This window comes from Spinacia oleracea, chromosome 5 (assembly GCF_020520425.1).
Source record: "Spinacia oleracea cultivar Varoflay chromosome 5, BTI_SOV_V1, whole genome shotgun sequence".
Lineage (NCBI taxonomy): Eukaryota > Viridiplantae > Streptophyta > Magnoliopsida > Caryophyllales > Amaranthaceae > Spinacia > Spinacia oleracea.
The window spans coordinates 58,287,505-58,295,404 of NC_079491.1; positions in this window are offsets into that span (position 1 = coordinate 58,287,505).

Genomic DNA, 7,900 nt, shown 5'->3' on the forward strand with positions numbered 1-7,900 from the left:
TTTATTCAATCAAGTGTAATTGGATTTCCTGTGAGTTTACACCCAATTGACTAGTAATATAGGAGTCCCCATTCAGTTTTTAACGACAATGAGAAAAACTGACAAAACCCGGTTATCGTGACATAAAGGGAGTGCAATTATGTTTGACCACGACGGCCGTAGGTTCCCTTGTGATCCCTGGTGTGGGGATCTCTCAACATACACCCGCAAGGTAGAGATTGAGGGTTCGGGGGACTGTAACTACCGAGAGGAGTACTCGCTCGTCGATAACTCCAGAGGTAGGATATCCTTACTAGCTCAGCATAAATAATTGAAGGGACATGCGTTAACTATTAAACTAATCTGAGTTGATTTTAGCAATATGCAACATATAATACTGGATCGATCGCGATTATCTGATTTAAATAACATTAAGGGACCTAGCATGATAATCCAATTTCCCAAAAATATTATATTTGTTAGGCGTGATAGAACAATCAGATTTAGTTAGTTTAACAGTTCATAAAAAGGGCGAGGAAAGCAATTAAATCATCGAAAAGGGACACATTACGACGCACCCTTGAGAGGTGCGTCACGGTTCTCAGAAAACTAACCACTTTGACTTTGCTATTTCTCCTTTTTATTTAACGAATCTCAATTATGTGACAGGATACGTTCTGTTCGATTTATGGATCGATTGCGACAGAACGCGTGAACGATTTCGCAGCGTGAGGCTTAGGCTTAGGGGTTTAGAGTCAATACTCAGAATATAAATTGTGTGTTGTGTTCTTTTCACGTCGAATTTGGGGCTGTATTTATAGGGAAGAGTTTGTGGAAAGATAGAATTGCAGAGCTCTAATCCACAAAGAATTAGGAAAAAACACGTACCCAGGTATTTTCAGCGCCCAGTGCTGGGCGTCAAAGATTTCGGCGCCCAGCTCTGGGCGTTGAAAGTAGGATCCAGGCAATTTCAGAGCCCAGGGCTGGGCGTTGAAATTGCTGTTTGGGCCGTTTCTTTGTTAGATTCGGATTCCTAGAATCCGTAGTGTTTGAGACTTAATCGAGTCTTTTAGTGCGTATCAATTTCATGATGGAATGCGTCTGGGCCCGTTACGAACTCTAGGCTCGTTTGGATTTTAATTAATACGTAACTCTTATTTCCGAATCATATTAGGAAAAGGATTCTCGCAGTTTTCTATCTCATTTAGGATTTATGTTGGAGTGCAACACCTAATTATGACAGGTTTCTATCTTTTATGACTTGCCACTTTTAACAGCTGCCCATTACGGCAGTTACTATTTTTAGCAGGTTTCTATAAATAGCAGGTTTCTGGTGAAATGAAAAGGGGAATTGAGATTCGTTATTTTATAGGAGATGCGTTGTCAAGTGGAGATTTACGTTTTCATCATCGAACCTTTCCCTTTCGGGAATGGGGACAAAAGTAGGTGTCTACAGTATCCTGTCCCATAACTTGAGATTCGTTAAATAAAAGGAGAAATAGCAAAGTCAAAGTGGTTAGTTTTCTGAGAACCGTGATGCACCTCTCAAGGGTGCGTCGTAATGTGTCCCTTTTCTATGATTTAATTGCTTTCCTCACCCTTTTTATGAACTGTTAAACTAATTAAATCTGATTGTTCTATCACGCCTAATAAAGATAATATGTTGGGAAATTGGATTATCATGCTAGGTCCCTTAAAACAATCTAAATCATATAATCGCGTTCGATCTAGTACTATATGTTGCATATTGTTAAAACCAACTCAGATTAGTTTAATAGTTAACGCATGTCCCTTCAATTATTTATGCTGAGCTAGTAAGGATATCCTGCCTCTGGAGTTATCGAAGAGCGAGTACTCCTCTCGGTAGTTACAATCCCCCGAACCCTCAATCTCTACCTTGCGGGTGTATGTTGAGAGATCCCCACACCAGGGATCACAAGGGAACCTACGGCCGTCGTGGTCAAACATAATTGCACTCCCTTTATGTCACGATAACCGGGTTTTGTCAGTTTTTCTCATTGTCGTTAAAAAACTGAATGGCGACTCCTATATTACTAGTCAATTGGGTGTAAACTCACAGGAAATCCAATTACACTCGATTTGACAAAAAGAAACGTCACACCCACGAGGGACAAGGTCCCGCATTAGCCTCGTGCGTTTTCGACCCCCTCACAGCTGTGTCATAAACACAGTCTATTCAAGAACACCATTCAATAAGGAAGTTTTGACATCCATTTGCCATATTTCATAATAATGAAACGCGGCAATCACAAGGATTATTCGAATAGACTTAAGCATAGAGACTGGAGAAAAGGTTTCATCGTAGTCAATGCCGTGAACTTGCCTGTAACCTTTTTTTACCAATCTAGCCTTGTAGGTATAGAATTCCATCCTTGTCTTTCTTCAATTTGAAGACCCATTTGCATTGTAACACCCCGACAGTTCTCCTTTTTCTAAAATAACCCTTTTTATAAATATAACTATGGAGAATTATCAAAGTATTATCGCCCGTGTGAAAACGTAACGGCTTATTCAGAATTTTGCAGCGTAAAATATAAAACTAATTAACTTTAGGTTTATAAATAATCGATTACAGATTTAATCTCAAAAAAAATCAACGAAAATAAGGAAATATAAATAGTACGACAAGTTTAAAGTCCAAATTAACAAAACCCAAATCACATAGCAAGACAAACTAAATACAAGCTCTCTAATCCCGATCCCAATGATGCATCATCTTCAAACCTGTAGATGGGCAACGCTTATTGATCCTTAGAGACTGCTCACCAAAAATGGGTCATCACAGGATCAATAAGGCATAGCCATGATCAACACACACAAACAAAACACGTAATCAACAAAGCTGAGTACTACATACTAAAGCAATAATAATCCTAACATGATTGTACTAAACAAACAACCCTAACATGATACTAATAAAACATAAGCAAGGATAACCAAAGCATATTGACTTTAAGACTATATTTGACTGAACTAGACCTTTCTATCATTAACATTATTTTAATTGAAATAGTCAATGGACTGAGTTGTCTACTAGAAGCCTTCACTAAAGAAGACGAGGTACGAGCGCGACTCCGTAACCCCAATGACCTGCGATATCGAGGAACTTTTGACTAAAATAGAACCGGTGATCAATCCGACCCAGAAAAAGCCATAGGCGACCTATGACACCAACTCCTGATTGTCCGTCACTTCAGACGTGCACAGTCTAAAGCTGTTGCTACTCAGTTTCACTTTATATGATTTACAAATTAAAACTCTGTTATGACTCAACAATCACATAAGTCATACAATCAACAATCATTCTCAACTGTTTTTATCTTGGAATTAAGTAAGTGATCACAGAGGTATCAATCAAGACTTATTCCAGTTAATTCAACCTTTCCTTTAATACTGATCAACCCCTCTATATGGGTATAAGGTTTTAACTTACTAAACAAGGTCCTCGGCCCTCATAAAGTAGTGAAAAGCTAAAAGGGAACAACGGTCAATCGACCTGAACCAATATATATAAAATAATCTAGTGCATGTTCCCAACCAACATGCTTGCATCAATCATCCATACTAATATGTTATAATTCTCAAAACGAAATATACATGTTCAACATGTCCATCCAACAATATTAATCATGTAATTCCAACATAACCAAGTTCATCAACAATTTCAACATGGTTTCAAGAAATAACACACGTTCCAAGCACACAGGTATGTACGTACCTTGTGTAAACAAACTGATAGGCCACTTTAACACTTTTAAAATTCGTCTAAAGAGAATTCTCCGCCTAAAACAACCAACAAATATTCTCAATCAATTTCTAATCATTCGCAAACATAATAAGCATTCTAAATACATCCTAGACATATTTAGAACCTTCCCCAAAATCAAAACTTGAATTTTTGACTTCCTAGCATCATAATTATTGAATTAGTGATTGAAATTCGTTGAAAACTTTTCACAAACATGTACTTTAAATTTTCAGCAATATAAATTCATTTAAAAACTTCACCAAGGCCAATCTACGTTCTTAGAACATCGAAACAATAAATTTAATAATCCACAATCGTCCTACCATGATTTACAACTATTAAAACTTTGAAATTCATACTTTAGATAATCAAAAATTATTATTTCAATGTATTTATATAATCTGAAAATTAAATCTATTATTTAAACATAATATATAAATCTGAAATTCTAATTAACTCATAAAAATCATAAATTTATTAAATCAAAGCATAAATTAAATAAACAAAATATAATCAAAATATTTAGTTTACTTAGGGTTTAAGAAATAACCAAGTAAAGAGGAGGGTTTGGGCGGCCGGCGGGCTGAGTCGCGGCGCCAGGTGGACGCAAGGGTGGCTGCGAGTAAGGACGACGACTCACGATGGTGGTGGCTGCGCGGATGAGAAAACATCAGCCACGAAAAGTAAGAGGGAAAAGAAAAACGAAAGGGAAAGAAAGAATAAGGAGGAGAGTTCTACCGTGCGGTGGCCGACGGTCAGGGCTGCGCTGGCGGCGGCAGGATGCTCGGCGGCAGCAAGTTCGCAGAGGTTTCTGGTTCGAACAACAACAACGAATAAGGGAAGGAACAAACCAAAAGATAAAAGAGGAACGAAGGAGAAAGGGAGGACGACGGAGAAGGGGATGAGAGGCCTTACCGGCGACGACGAGTGATGGTTGTCCGGCGGCTGGCAGAAGCAGCGAACGTGAAGGAAGGAGAGAGGAACGTTAGTGAGAGAGAATTCAGGGAGGAGGGTTCTTCACGTGAAATAGAAGGAGAGGAGTTTTGGTTGTTTTTTTTTGTTTTTTGTTTTTACGTGCATTAAAGGTAGAGAAGGGAGGATTTGTTTGGGTTTATGGTTTGGGCTTTGCAAAATGGGCTAGAATTAGGATTTGGTTTTTATGATTCGAATCCAAAACTGAATAGGATCGTTTTCTAAATTCAACCAGTTTTCGTAATTCGATTCCTTTTCAACTTAAAGTTCTAAAATTATTTTGATTTCGTAAATCGTTAAAAATATCCAAAATATAATAAAATAAATATACGTTAATTATATATTTATTTCTAAAATCTATAAATTCTAATTTAAATATAATAATCTATACGTTAAAATATATAAATAATGTTTCTAAATTTACGGGGGATTACAATCTACCCCTCTTAAAAGAAGTTTCGTCCCGAAACTTGACACGAAAGTTCACGTATTTTTCCAAATTTTTCAACTTATTCTTACTAGAGAAGTATTCCGTGCCACTCATGTGCACTCTTTTGCCAACTTAAAGTTACTTGTAATATTCACGAACATATTTCCTTACGTGGAGAATCTATTTACTTGTATCAACATGTATAAGTTGCTAGAAATAAGCATAAAATGCATAAAAACACCATAAAATTAGGTAAAAAGCGCGAATTTCTATCGCATTCTACCCCCTTTAAAGAAAACAAGTTACGCCCTCGTAACTCACCTCAGAAAATAACTCTGGATACTTGATCTTCATTTCAGCTTCGGCTTCCCACGTTGCCTCTTCGTACTCGTGGTTCGACCAAAGCACTTTCACTATGCTGACATCCTTATTGCGTGTACTACGCACCTTCCTATCAAGGATTTTCACAGGCCTTTCCTCGTATGTGAGGCTACTATCAATTTGGATTCTCTCAGGCTCTAAGATATGACGCTCATCAGGGATATAGCGCTTTAGTTGGGAAATGTGAAACACGCCGTGCATCTTTTCGAACTCCATTGGCAAGGCTAACTTGTATGCTTCTTTCCCTATTCGTTGCAGAATCTCATATGGGCCTACATATTTGGCACTTAGCTTGCCCTTTTTCCCAAATCTCATCACGCCCTTGGTTGGTGATACTTTCAAGAACACTTTATCACCTACTGCAAACTCATCATCAATCCTTTTCAAATCAGCATAACTCTTTTGCCTCTCCTGGGTAGCCTAAATTCTAGCCTGAATCATTTTTACATTCCTGACAGTCTCCTCAATGAATTCCATTCCCAAAACTATATTTTCACTGAAATCATTCCAGCAGGTGGGACTTCTACACTTTCTCCCATATAGTGCCTCAAAAGGTGTCATCTTAATGCTTGCATGGTAACTATTGTTGTATGAAAATTCGATCAAGTCTAGATGGTCTTCCCAACTACCCTTAAAGTCAATAGCACAATCCCTCAACATATCTTCCATAGTCTGGTTAGTTCTCTCAGTCTGACCATCGGTTGTAGATTGGAAAGCAGTGCTCATTTTCAATGTTGTCCCAAGGTTCAACTGGACCTTTTGCCAAAATTTTGAGAGGAATCTTGAATCACGGTCTGAAATAATATCGGTTGGGACCCTATGCAACCTCACTACATGCTTAATGTAAGTCTTTGCAAGTTTTTTCTTTTTCAATGTCTCTTTAATCGGAATAAACACGGCTGATTTTGTTAGACGGTCCACAATCACCCAAATAGTAACATTTCCGTTCTTTGATCTAGGCAAGGCAGTAACAAAATCCATAGAAATGGAATCCCACTTCCATCCCGGCACTTCTAAAGGTTGGACTTTCCCCATGGGTCTTTTGTGGTCTATTTTGACTTTATGACAGGTTAAGCATCTAGACACAAACTCAGCAACTTCCCGCTTCATATTAGGCCACCAATAGATCTGCTTAAGGTCTTTGTACAACTTGTCACCCCCAGGGTGCACATAATATGGAGTATTATGCCCCTCATCCATAAGACATCTCTTGAGTTCTTCACACTTCTGCGGTACACTTCATCTCCCTTTGAACCTCAAACTACCATCCTCATGAATCTTGAAATCTACTTCCTTCCCTTGCCCCATCTTTTCTTTGATCTTCTCTAAGTATTCATCCCCAACTTGACTTTCTTTAATCTCCTCGAATATGGACAACCCCAATGATAATGCACTCAACTTTGCTTTGGTTTCCGCAGAATTTACTATTTCCAGGCTAAGTCTCTGCATATCTCGACACAACTCCTCAGGAACTACCAAGACATTCATACTATGGCTCGATTTCCAACTCAATGCATCGGCAACCACATTTGCTTTCCCCTCATGGTACTGAATGTTCAAATCATAATCCTTGATCAACTCTAACCATCATCTTTGTCTCATGTTGAAGTCTTTCTGGGTGAAAATGTATTTTAGGCTTTTGTGCTCTGTAAAGATCTTACATGTTGCCCCATAGAGGTAATGTCTCCAAATTTTCAAACCAAAAACAATCGCAGCTAGCTCTAGATCGTGGGTAGGGTAATTAGCCTCATACGGTTTCAATTGACGCGACGCATATGCAATCACCTTCCCATTTTACTGTAACACACACCCCAAACCATTCTTCGACGCATCACTATACACCTCAAACCCTTCATTCCCATCAGGAAAGGTCAAAACAGGTGCGGAGGTTAAACGCTCTTTTAGAATTTTGAAAGCTTCCTCACATTTTTCACTCCACTCAAATTTTGATTCTTTCTTCATCAAATTGGTCATGGGTCTTGCTATCTTTGAGAAATCTCTCACAAATCTCCTATAATAACCAACTAGGCCTAGGAAACTCCGAATATCAGACACATTCTTTGGAGTAGGCCACTCACTCACAACTTGAATCTTGGCAGGATCCACAGAGACTCCTTCCTTTGACACATAATTTAATGACCCGTACATGCTACCTTTTCCAGACGAAACTCACACTTTGAGAACTTTGCATACAACTGGTTCTTCCTAAGCGTCTCCAAGATAATCCTCAAGTGCTCATCATGTTCCTTTTTACTCCTCAAATAGATTAGAATATCATCAATGAATACCACAACAAACTTATCTAGGAATTCGTGAAAAATCCTATTCATCAAATCCATAAATATGGCAGGTGCATTGGTTAACCCAAA